Source organism: Polyodon spathula, chromosome 23 (assembly GCF_017654505.1).
Source record: "Polyodon spathula isolate WHYD16114869_AA chromosome 23, ASM1765450v1, whole genome shotgun sequence".
Taxonomy (NCBI): Eukaryota; Metazoa; Chordata; class Actinopteri; order Acipenseriformes; family Polyodontidae; genus Polyodon; species Polyodon spathula.
The window spans coordinates 18,177,813-18,191,134 of record NC_054556.1 but is presented as its reverse complement, the minus strand read 5'-3'; the positions used below and the strand labels follow the sequence as shown (position 1 = coordinate 18,191,134).

At 41.6% G+C, this 13,322-nt stretch overlaps 1 pseudogene; it reads left to right on the top strand.

Moving 5' to 3' along the window:
* The first annotated feature begins 3,828 nt into the window (after positions 1–3,828).
* Positions 3,829–8,360, top strand: LOC121298429 (annotated as a pseudogene).
* The last annotated feature ends 4,962 nt before the right edge of the window (positions 8,361–13,322 follow it).

Genomic DNA, 13,322 nt, shown 5'->3' with positions numbered 1-13,322 from the left:
CAAAATTGCTCAAGCTCCGTCAGGTTGGATGGGGACCTTTGGTGAACAGCAATTTTCAACTCTTTCCACATATTCTCAATTGGATTGAGGTTCAGGCTTTGACTGGGACACTCCAGGACATTGACCTTTTTGTTTTTAAGCCACTCCAGTGTGGCTTTGGCTGTATGTTTGGGGTCATTGTCCTGCTGGAAGATAAATCTTCTCCCAAGTCCTAGGTCTCTTGTAGACTTCAGCAGGTTTTCCTCCAGGATTTCTCTATACTTTGCTGCATCCATTTTGCCCTCTATCTTCATGAGCTTTCCAGGCCCTGACGTAGAGAAGCATCTCCATAGCATGATGCTGTCACCATCATGCTTAATGGTAAGGATGGTGTTTTCAGGATGATATGCGGTGTTAGGCTTGCGCCAAACATAGCACTTAGCATTAAGGCCAAAAAGCTTTATTTTGGTCTCATCAGACCATAGAATCTTCTTCCACTTGGTCTCAGAGACTCCCTTATGCTTTCTGGAAAACTCTAGCCGAGATTTGATGTGAGTTTTTTTCAAATATGGCTTTCTTTTTGCCAATCTCCCATAAAGGCCAGTTTTGTGAAGCACCTGAGCTATTGTTACTGTATGCACAGTGTCTCCCAGCTCAGCTGAGAAAGAATAACTTCTTTAGAGTTACCATAGGCCTCTTGGTGGCCTCCCTGACTAGTGCCCTTCTCGCCCGGATACTCAGTTTTTGAGGACGGCCTGTTCTAGAAAGATTCACAGTTGTGCTACAGTGGCTTGCGAAAGTATTGACCCCCCTTGGCATTTTTCCTATTTTGTTGCCTTACAACCTGGAATTAAAATGGGTTTTTGGGGGGGTTGTATCATTTGATTTACACAACATGCCTACCACTTTGAAGATGCAAAATATTTTTTATTGTGAAACAAACAAGAAATAAGACAAAAAACCAGAAAACTTGAGCGTGCATAAGTATTCACCCCCCCCAAAGTCAATACTTTGTAGAGCCACCTTTTGCAGCAATTACAGCTGCAAGTCTCTTGGGGTATGTATCTATAAGCTTGGCACATCTAGCCACTGGGATTTTTGTCCATTCTTCAAGGCAAAACTGCTCCAGCTCCTTCAAGTTGGATGGTTTCTGCTGGTGTACAGCAATCTTTAAGTCATACCACAGATTCTCAATTGGATTGAGGTCTGGGCTTTGACTAGGCCATTCCAAGACATTTAAATGTTTCCCCTTAAACCACTCGAGTGTTGCTTTAGCAGTATGCTTAGGGTCATTGTCCTGCTGGAAGGTGAACCTCCATCCCAGTCTCAAATCTCTGGAAGACTGAAACAGGTTTCCCTCAAGAATTTCCCTGTATTTAGCGCCATCCATCATTCCTTCAATTCTGATTAGTTTCCCAGTCCCTGCCGATGAAAAACATCCCCACAGCATAATGCTGCCACCACCATGCTTCATCGTGGGGATGGTGTTCTCGGGGTGATCAGAGGTGTTGGGTTTGCGCCAGACGTAGCGTTTTCCTTGATGGCCAAAAAGCTCAATTTTAGTCTCATCTGACCAGAGTACCTTCTTCCATATGGTTGGGGAGTCTCCCACATGCCTTTTGGCGAACACCAAACGTGTTTGCTTATTTTTTTCTTTAAGCAATGGCTTTTTTCTGGCCACTCTTCCGTAAAGCCCAGCTCTGTGGAGTGTACGGCTTAAAGTGGTCCTATGGACAGATACTCCAATCTCCGCTGTGGAGCTTTGCAGCTCCTTCAGGGTTATCTTTGGTCTCTTTGTTGCCTCTCTGATTAATGCCCTCCTTGCCTGGTCCATGAGTTTTGGTGGGCAGCCCTCTCTTGCCAGGTTTGTTGTGGTGCCATATTCTTTCCATTTTTTAATAATGGCTTTAATGGTGCTCCGTGGGATGTTCAAAGTTTCGAATATTTTTTTATAACCCAATCCTGATCTGTACTTCTCCACAACTTTGTCCCTGACCTGTTTGGAGAGCTCCTTGGTCTTCATGGTGCCACTTGCTTGGTGGTGCCCCTTGCTTAGTGGTGTTGCAGACTCTGGGGTCTTTCAGAACAGGTGTATATATACTGAGATCATGTGACAGATCATGTGACACTTAGATTACACACAGGTGGACTTTATTTAACTAATTATGTGACTTCTGAAGGTAATTGGTTGCACCAGATCTTATTTAAAGGCTTAATAGGAAAGGAGGTGAATACATATGCACGCACCACTTTTCCGTTATTTATTTTTTAGAATTTTTTTAAACAAGTTATTTTTTTCATTTCACTTCGCCAATTTGGACTATTTTGTGTATGTCCATTACATGAAATCCAAATAAAAATCAATTTTAATTCCAGGTTGTAAGGCAACAAAATAGGAAAAATGCAAGGAGGGGTCAATACTTTCGCAACCCACTGTATATTCTCTCCATTTTTTAATAACAGACTTTACTGTGCTCCAGGGGATACTCAATACCTTGGAAATCTTCTTATATCCTACATGACTGGTGCTTTTGAAGAACCTTATTCCAGATTTGCTTTGAATGTTCCTTTGTCTTCATGATGTAATTTTAGTTAGGTACTAATCAACTGTGGGACCTCCCAGAGACAGGTGTATTTAACCTGAATTGCGTGAAACACCTTAATTGCACACAGGTGGACTCCATTCAATTAATTATGTGACTTCTAAAGACAACTGGTTGCACCAGAGCTTATTTAGGTGTGTCATAGCAAATGGGGTGAATACTTATGGAATCAATTATTTTCTGTTTTATATTTGTAATTAATCTAGAACAATTTGTAGATTTTATTTTTCACTTTGACATTATGGACTTTTTTGTGTTGATCAATGGCAAAAACTCCTAATTAAATCCATTTTGATTCCACCTTGTAACACAATAAAATGTGGAAAAGTCTGAATACTTTTGAGAGCCACTATATATACACACACACACACACACACACACACACACACACTTGTTTCAGTTTGTACTTGCACTGAATTGCTCTTATTTGAAAGCGTTCTCATCCATTTACCGTGCGTACTGTGTGCTCTTACTGGACTTTACTCGTATGAGCAAATGTTTTTACTATAAGTTAACCGCTCTCAGTCGAACTCGCTTTTAAATGTAATTATTTACTGTGTTCTGTATTTTGTTCGGTTTGTATTTGATCTTACTGGCTACTGATTTTACTGTACTTTATAAATGCTCTTATCTGTAATTTGATATTCTGCAATGTGATCATTTGTAATTTGACACCTGTACTGTAATACTTTGTAACAATTTTAAGTCGCCCTGCTAAGAATAAATCATGTCATGTAAACACAGAAAGTGAACGGTTTCAGAAAAAAACAATGTTCTGATTCTGTTTTCCTAACAGTCCCTTCATTAGTTTTCTGAAAACTTGATCTCATGTTACCGTAGCTACTGAATGTGTGTCAGTGTATAATTGATTAATTACCCAGCCAGATTAAACACGTTAATTGATTCTGGGGAGTATAAAGGTGCTGGCTACGGGCTTATCGGCACGCAGCTACAGTGTTTGATTCCGCATTTAAGAGTTTACAATGGGGGGCGCACAGTGTTCACACAGCGCTTTCTCTCGCTTTGATTTTACATGTGCAGCTCCACGGCGCTTTTGGATGGAACTGGCAGGTTTATAACCCAGTGCCGTACAAGCAGCCTCCCGGAGTGCAGTCGTTTTCTGCGGCGAGAGTGGTATTTCAGGTGAAGCCCACCCCTGGTTCTCTCTGTGCAGAATGGGCGTCTTTAATTTAACTTAAGGTATCCCTGCTTGTAATGCAGTTTCTTGTATTCCTGTTTCTTAAGTATGACGCTTGATATCATTTACAAGGCATGGTTTATTTCTTTCAGGAAGTAAAATGTCAGCAGCAGCCCCATCAAGCCAACTTGGGTGCCTTTCACTTCAACAGCCTCTACAGAGCAAATCCTGGACTTCTCCTTGCTGCTCATGAGTGGCATGAAGGAATGGGGTGGGGTTTAATCAGAGCCTGGGAACTCTTTGTAAGAGACCAGTTCCCTTGTCTTGGATGCTGAAGTTTTATCTTCAAATATGGTTTAGCCACTCCTCCCATGGTTATAGTTGAGGGATGTTGTGTGACGTAATCCAGGGTGTCCAATCACAATCCTGGAGGGCTGTTCCACTACAGGTTTAACAGGTAAAATGACACTTTTTTTGTCTGGGTGGAGGTTTAATTAAACTGTTCGTTTAGAACAGGGTTGGAACAAAGACCAGGAGTGGAAGAGCTGGCTTTGGAACCCGTCTGTTCTATCCCCACTTCATGTTGGATATCCTGTTTGTGTTGAGTGGACACCCCTGGCATGGAGGGTTCATGCTAGGAATGGGACGTTATAAAATTTGCACGGTATGATAACCATTAAAGAAATACTGTGGTAACCTTAATGTCACGTTATACAGTACATGCAAGTTATCAAAGGTTCAAAAGAAAGGCTTATTAAAGCCCTTAAATTACTGTAATTCACAAAAAAACAACAAAACACACTTCCTTTCATGCAATGCTTTAAACATTTGGTATATTACTATGCCAAATGACTGCGTTTTTTTTTTTTTAATTTTATTTTAGACAATCGGAATAAAAAATAAACTTAGTTGTACACTCAACATTATACTATAACAGTATAAAGATCTATTTGTTAAATGGTGTGGTGCTGTAGTTAAAACATTTTAATGTTTAAAATCAAATACTTTTGTTTAGCTGATGGCAAGTAGAAATAATTGGCCTTTTGCTTAACAAACATCTACCACAGTTTAACAGCAGAGATGAGTCAGATTTTTTTCAACCGGATAAATAAAATATGTATAGCAAAAAAGAACTAATACTAAAACTTGTTGTTTTGGATTACATTTACAACACAAGTAAGCTTCCAATGATATTACACATGTGGAGTTTAAAATTTAATATCACTTGCCTAAGAAATGGAATACTGTTACAACTAGTTTTAACAACACTGTTAATAAGTAGGCTTTCCTGCTGCAGTTTCGGGTCTGTTCTAGTTTTGTTTGAGATTGGTCTTGTTCTTATAGCGCAGACTTCCACATTGCTGCACAGGATCCCGGATGTGCAGCAGACATCATTCAGCACCCACAGAAATCTGTGCAGATTCTGCAGAGCCCAGCGCAGCTTTGAAATGTTACTACTGGAGGCTGGCTGTGGCTGTGAACCAAAGGGATTATGCAAAGATCGCAAGTGACCTGCTAATCGTAATGCAAATAACTAAAACTACTGCTGACCTTGTTAGTGGAGGCGAACACCATTTTATCATTATACAGTGAAGCTGTGAACAGCCTTGTCCACGTTGCATTAAACAAATGTATTTAAAAAAATGTACTAAAGTGATGTATCATTTTGCAATAATTAATGTATCTATTACATTAAACTGACTGAATCCAGACCAGTGTAAATATGGCGTGTTAAATGTGTGCTACTCTACAAGGTTTGGAGAAGGAGTTTCTCTAAAAGCTGCATGTGACGCTGGAAAGACAGCAGCCGGCGCAGCAAGCTCTGGGTAACAGAACACAGCAATTGAAACGTGTATTCTGTGACGGTTTCCTTCAAAACTATTATGGAAATACGTTATCAGTTCAAAGATCTTCATCAGACACTAAGGCTGCAAGTACCATCACTTGATTTTAGAAGCGTGTTTGCAGTTAAATTTATTGACCGGTGTATAACTGAATTGCGGTATAGTATAAAAGCAACAATATTAATCCCATAATGTACCTAAACCAAAAAAACAGTATACTGACCCATCCCTTGCTCATGCAGTGGTTTGTATAACATGTCTGCTTGCTTCCTTTTCCAGATAACTGGAGTGGTCCCAGAGTCTCCAATGTCATCTGCTTGGGTGACGTCCTTCACATTGAGGCTTCTGTTACTGTCGACAACCACGTGCCGCTCCTGCTCTGTGTTGACAGCTGCATCGCGACCCTGAGCGACAACAAGGACTCCAAGCCCAGATACGCAGTTGTGGACAAACTTGGGTGAGAACTGGAGTTACTTTAAACCTGCTGGCTCATGCTGCACTCTGCTTTATTGAACCTATTTGAACGTTGTGTGTTGGAGGTGTAACCCCCTTTCCTCATGCCTCTCTCCCAGCTGCCTGATGGATAGCAAGTCTCCAGACTCCTCCTCTTCCTTCACCAGACCTGCTCTGAACAAGATGCACTTTGACATTACTGCTTTCAAAATCCAGGGGGACTCCAGGAGCATGGTAAGGCTTAGCGAGACCTGGATCCATCACTAACTTTGTCTTGTTAAAGTATACTAGAATGACTCTGCTTTCTGGTGCATTGATTTTTCTGTATGGTGTTAGACTACATTCCCATTATGACTCTTCCCCCTCCTTATTTCAGATCTACATGACTTGCACACTGAGCGCTGTCAATGCTGACAAACCAGCTGATGTCTCCAACAAGGCCTGCTCCTACCAGAAGCAAACCAGCAGGTATGCTCTTGCTGTGCAAGTGTGATCAGATCCTCCTTGCTGAACAAACTAGCCTTTCAAATCCAGACCCTGCCCCCTTATTCCACCATGGTACTGTTAGTGATTGGTTTTCAGACCTAGGTCTACCTTGACAAGCACAATCCCCAGATCTCAATCCAGTTGAGCACATGTGGAATGATTTGCCATTGTAATCATGACTGTCTACCTCTGTGGCCCAGTTGCAGCTCTAATGGAGTCTCAGCCTGGAGTCACATTTGTTTTGGCCACCACATATTGGGTGCTTGTCCAAAAGGAATTTCCCCTTTAAGAAGTTGAGTTAATGTCCCTTTCCCTGCCTGTGCCTCTGCTGTAGCCTTTGTGTACACCTTGCTATTTCATAGCCTCCTATATACCTAGATAGTTATTGTTTGATATCCTCTTGCAGAAATAATTTCCTCCTCCCCTATGTGCACTGGTTGAAGGTACTGATCCTTCAGTGAAGGTTGTGTAGGTCTTTGACTCTGCACAGTCCTTGTATCCTAGCTGTCCCTCTGATCCTGATCTCCCTCCTGCTGTACCTCTTTCTCAAGGTGGGTCTCTGAGGACGGCCCTTCTGCAGTGTATGAGTGCTGTGATGCTGGCTCTTGCTCCGTGATACCCCGGTTCCTCCCAGGAAGGTGGAGAGCTACAGGATTCCTGCTGGGATCAACTGGAGGGGAAGTGACTGCAGAAGAGAGAGGCTCCTCTTGATCCAGGTACTGTCTGAACACCCAGCCTAGGCGAGGCTTTACATAGGACTTGAGATCTAACCAAGCTGCACAAATACTGTCACTTGGTGAATCCAATTAATTCTTAACACTTTGCTGCCTAGTAATATATTTGACATTGATAAAACAGACATTAAATGTGTATGGGAACACTCTGGGCAGTAAAAGGAATTCTAACCAATGGTTCAAAATCCACTTGGTGCCATTGTAACATTGACTGACCCAATGCAAAAGGTCTGATTGGAGCTAGACCATTAGCTTGAGTTTAAATTCATGAAGTGATCAGCAACAACTTTGTTCCAAATCTGCATGTGATACACTCTATTCAGTGGAAGAAAATGGGCACCAGTGACTTTGCTAGTGAGAAAGCATTTCTAACCTCATCTCTCCCTCTCAGTGGAGCGTTTAACCATGTGCTCCCCTTCAATGGAGTTGCATTGTGGAGTAGCTCAATCGCCAATGCATGACTTTGTTTCAGCAATGCCATTAACCTTGCCCTCTTGTCTCTGCCCCTCTGTGTAGCTTGCCAGGACCCCCGAGTTCATGTAAAGGAGATCACCCACGGCCCCCTGACCGTGGTGCATGTGGCCAGAGACCATGCTGTCGTGCTCAGTAAGGACTCCCTGTACCACCCCCTGCCACTTGTGGAGGAAGTGCAGCTCTCAATGCTATTGAGCGCTGAACCAGCTTGCTGGCAATGGAGGGGTTAGCCTCCTTTATCTGTATTGATCTAAAGAGTAACAGTTGTCCATCTCTTTCAAATGAAAGACTTGTTTAGTACTTGTCTGTCTACTGTTCCATCACTCCTGCAAACATAGTGTTACAGTGCTTTTTTTTTTTTTTTAAGCAGTACTGGGGAAACTTGAGCCTTGAACGACTTAGCTATAGCTGGTTCAACATCGGCCCACAATGTCCTCCATTCTCGATGTAACCCCCCCCCATGGGATTTTGTAGTTGCTCTCTGCAGAATTGCTACTCCTGAGTTTTCAATCGGTGTAGCTTCCCTCCTGTGTGTTCCTGTTAACCCCTCTGGCTCCTCTGTCCCTGTGCTGGCAGTCTCCACTGTGGCTCTGGCTCTCTCCTGCGCTGTTTTGTTGGCCGTGTTCCTGAAGAGGCGCTCCCAGTCTAGTGACAAACTGCTCGCTGTGTGTTCCTGATGTGTTTGAATAATAAAAGCCTTGTTAAAGCTAATGTAGTTGCTCAGTGGTCTCTTGTGGGTTTTTTGATTTTTAATAGGTGTGTTGCACAATATAGATGCTTGAAGTACAAGTGCTTTCACCCAAACTGTACAAAGTGACATGGCACTATTTGAAATCCTAAATTGTTACCCTCTCATAGGCAAACTCGCTCCAGTTTCCTACAACTTGTAGGAGGGTGTAACTGAGTATTCAACTGGCATATTTCCTGAAATGGATAGCATAATTTAATTTCAAGTAATCTCATTAGTTTTGTTGCCAAAGTAAATAGATTGTTTGTCTTGTACTTAAAAGTATTGTATTGCTGTAACTTCCCTACCTACTTACAACACATGTTGTATGTGGTTGCCTTGGCTTCATTTACTCTTCAGAACTTGTTTGGTCATTCCTTTTATACAGATAGTGTATTAAAGGCAGCCTTAATCAAAATACTTGTCTCAGCAATCTCATTTTGGCCATGTTCACATCACTTTAAACTCCACTTTTCTAAACCTGACTTCTTTTACATCTGTCTCCCTTGATGCTATCAATCTTTCTCCTTTTGCAAGAAACCTAGATGTTGTGGACCGTTCGCAACCATTTTCAACACATCTGCATGAATACATAAGTTTGTTTTTTTTTTTTTTTTTTTTCTTAACAACCTCTATAGAACCTGCCCTTTTCTACCTACTTATTCCACTCAACTTTTCATCCCAAGCTCTTGTTCTTTCTATACTGGAATATTGTAACTCTCCTCACTGGTCTCCCTGCTTTAGCTATTTTGTTCACTTCAACTTATTAATTTTTGGTGTTCTCTCGCTACCTCTGCTTTGCACTTTCCACTGGCTACCTAACTCTGCTCTGCAATTTAAGACCCTTGCTCTTGCCTGTCACTCTATGCATCATATTGTCCCTTCCTTTCCAATCCCTGATGTCCCCTTATATTCCCTCTCTGCTCCTCTAATGGCTGACTTCTTATGCCTTCTCTTCACTCTCCTTCCTCATGTGCTTGTTCCTTCAATTCCCTTGTTCCCCTGGGGTGGAACTAGCTACCAGTCATTGTCAGGACTGGTCATTCTTTTACTGCTTTTAGTTGTCATCTCAAAACCCACTTATTCAACATTGATTTGTAAATTCCTGTTTATGTAACTTTGTGTATGTCTTTATTTTGTGTATATGGTATACATGTGTTTATTTTGCATTTGTATTGCCTATAACTTATATTTTGTTTAAATTCTGCAAGTCTCTTTGGATAAAAGGATCTGCTAAATAAGTGTTTTTTTTTTTTTTTTTTTTTTTTTTTTTGTAATGGCAAGGCAACTTCACAAACTCCATAGAGTTCACATGATCTATTTTAAAACTTATAAAAACGATAATCATGACCAAATGGCATAACTATAAACACAATGTGGTGCAGAATTTCAAAATACTAACTGCAATTCATTAACAAATGACAAACTACAAGTATTTTTCAATGATCTAGTGTCCACATTTGTCATTGAATTGTAATACTTTTTTTAGGTGCTGGAACAATTGTTGTAGTTGGAGGTGCTGGAAGCCATTGAACAAAACTGTAACCCTGTGTATGATAGAAGCCATGCATTTGGTTGCTGTTATGTTAAACATTTGTAGCCTACCTGGTAGGACCAAGGCTAGAAATTGTGCTTCATCAGCATTGTGGCATGGAATGTCAGTCTTAACTATGGGACCTCCTCTCATAAATACCTGTCAATCATCTGGCTGAACTTTCTAGAATGTACATTTCTAATATTGTTAGTGGGTGTGTTAAAACGTGACTAAGAGAGGTACACTGAAAAATTAGGGGAAGTGTTTGGTTGAGACACGGGTAAGCAACGTGAGATGGCACTTTGCTGCCTGCAAGTGAGGAAGATAGAGGATCTCAAGATGAAAGAAATATTTAGAATTCAAGTTAGTTTGTAAACTTAATCGTCTACCTGTGAATCGGCCCATCGTCAATTCTACTGTACGGCGCTGCAATCCCTGTTCTTGTCCGGATCGGATCTCTTGTCTGAATGAAGCCAACCGCCTTGCCTGCAGAGCGGGGACTGGTTTGAGGGTAATTGCTGTGAGCAGGCCCTCACCACACTCATACCACACCTGCCAGCTTTTGAAAATCCTAAATCAGGAGGTTATTTATTTTTTTGGGGGGAGGAATTACCGATGGACTTTCTATAAGCAGATCAGTCATGTGCTATAGCATCTGACAATAACAAGCATTATACTGTATAAGAATTCTTAGATAACAGTTTTGATATATTCATACTTTTTTACTGTTTACGCTGTGGAGCATGGTGTGTGGCAGACTTGGTCTTCTGTATCAAGGCATCACTGGGCTTTCACTCAAAACAAGAGCAGTCAGAAAACACATTCACTGGCTGATAAAAGTCCCTTTAGTATAGCATTACTACATTGACTGCGAGCCGAAGTCCTGGTTTTACTTGTGATGGCAAACACTCTCTCCCAATCTGCAATGCTGAGCGGCAATAAAAGGAGGCTTCATTACTCCATAGTAGGTAGTTTTTTCTGAAAAGGTTTTTACGGTACAAGTCCGCTTCTCATTCACACTGTAAAGAGGCTGCAATCCAGTGTAAGTTTCCGTGGGCATCTATGCAGCGCTACATATATATGGGTGTAATATGGCCCGACAGGGTGTCTGTATATACGTTGTGTAAGTTGACGAGACAAGAAGCTCATATATTCAATGCATAGAGACACTCTGAAAGGCCTTATCACCATTGATGTCCTTTCTGGGAGTACAGTGAAAGCGCTTTTGTCATTGTACTAATTTGTGATCTTTTGGTCAAAACCAAGACATGTTCAAAAGAGATCTTTTTTTTTTTTAATCTAAACCTCAACCATTGAATCTGTTAAAACTGGGACTAATGAACTTTAACTTTGTTACTAGCATTAGCTGTTCTTTCTAACTGAGGGGGTAAAAAGGACATTTTTATTTCAAGAAAGAATAGATTCCTTTGAAAGACATTTCATTTCTCAAGTGACTGGCAGATGGATTAAGTGTAATGTGGATGAATACAGCTACTGTTATAATAACCTTAGCCGCCTAAACAAAATATGTATTCCTTATTATTATTATTAGGCCCCCTGACCGACATGCTCCCACAGTGGGTCAATACAACCCAGGGGGACCCAGGAGGAGCTGTCCCTTGTTGTAACCAATGGGGAAGGTATATCAGACCAGTTACCCACCGCTTCCACAGTGCAGTGGGTGGGCTGACCAACCCACCCAGAGACATCCCGGATTATGATCGGAACTGAGACAGTGACAGGGACGGTTCACTGCTTTGTGGAGGCAATGTGACGATCTCTGGGAGGGTGGGTGTCCCTTAGGGGTTAACTTGAATGAGTGGTTGAGGGGTAGGGAAAATGTGGTTGGGGGTGACTGACTGTGAGGGCATGCTAGGAGCAGGAGGAGATGTGTAGGGAGGAAGGGATGCGAGTGATTGGATGGGTGTAGGGGTCGAGCAAGGGTATAAATAGGGGGCGCATTGCCCTCCCTCGAACCCAGACCCCATCCAATCCTTGGAGTGAACAGTAGGAGTGACAGAATAGAGAGTGAAAGTGAGGAGAGTGAGAGAAGAAAAAGAACTAGATAGCAAATCGCCACTTTATTTTGTGTTTGCTCCCAGTACCCTTCCCTTGTTTATATTTATTTTATTGTTCAAATTAATACGGACATACCTGGTCCAACTCCATTCATCCTGAAACCCAGCAACATTATATATATACAGTGCCTTGCAAAAGTATTCAGACCCCTGACCAATTCTCACATATTACTGAATTACAAATGGTACATTGAAATTTCGTTCTGTTTGATATTTTATTCTAAAACACTTAAACTCAAAATCAATTATTGTAGAGTGACATTGGTTTTATGTTGGGAAATATTTTTAAGAAAAATAAAAAAACTGAAATATCTTGCTTGCATAAGCATTCAACCCCTGTGCTGTGGAAGCTCCCAGTTTGCACCGATGAAAGAAATTGCCCTAACGAGGACACAATTACCTTACCATTGGCCTCCACCTGTGAACCATTAAAGTTCCTGTCACATTTTCCTGATAAAAACCCCACTGTTGAAAGATCATTGGTAAGACTGTGAATCTGAAGGAAAATGAAGACCAAAGATCATTCTGCAGAAGTTAGAGATAAAGTAATACAAATGCATAGATTAGGGAAAGGGTACAAAATAATATCCAAGTGTTTGGATATCCCAGTGAGCACAGTTGGATCAATAATCAGGAAGTGGAAGCTGCATCACACTACCCAGGCACTGCCAAGAAAAGGCCGTTCCTCAAAACTCAGCGCTCAAACAAGAAGGAGACTTGTGAGAGAAGCCACAGAGAGGCCAACAATCACTTTGAAGGAGCTACAGAGTTCAGTGGCTGGGAGTGGAGTAATGGTACACCAGTCAACCATATCAAGAGCTCTGCATAACACTGGCCTGTATAGGAGGGTGGCAAGAAAGAAGCCGTTACTCAAAAAGTACCATCTGAAAGCACGTCTGGAGTTTGCCAAAAAGCATGAGAGTGACCCAGTTGCAATGTGGGAAAAGGTTTTGTGGTCAGATGAGACCAAGATAGAGCTTTTTGGCCAAAACTCAAAGTGCTAAGGGTGGCGCAAACCTAACACTGCCCATGCCTCAAGATATACCATCCCTACAGTGAAGTATGGTGGTGGCAGCATCATGCTGTGGGGATGTTTCTCATCAGCAGGGACTGGGCATCTTGTTACAATTGAAGGAAGAATGGATGGAGCAAAATACAGGAAAATACTGCAAGAGAATCTGCTTCAGTCCGTTAAAAAACTGAAGCTTGAGAGGAAATTCACCTTTCAGCAGGACAATGATCCCAAGCACAAAGCCAAAGCAACATTGGAGA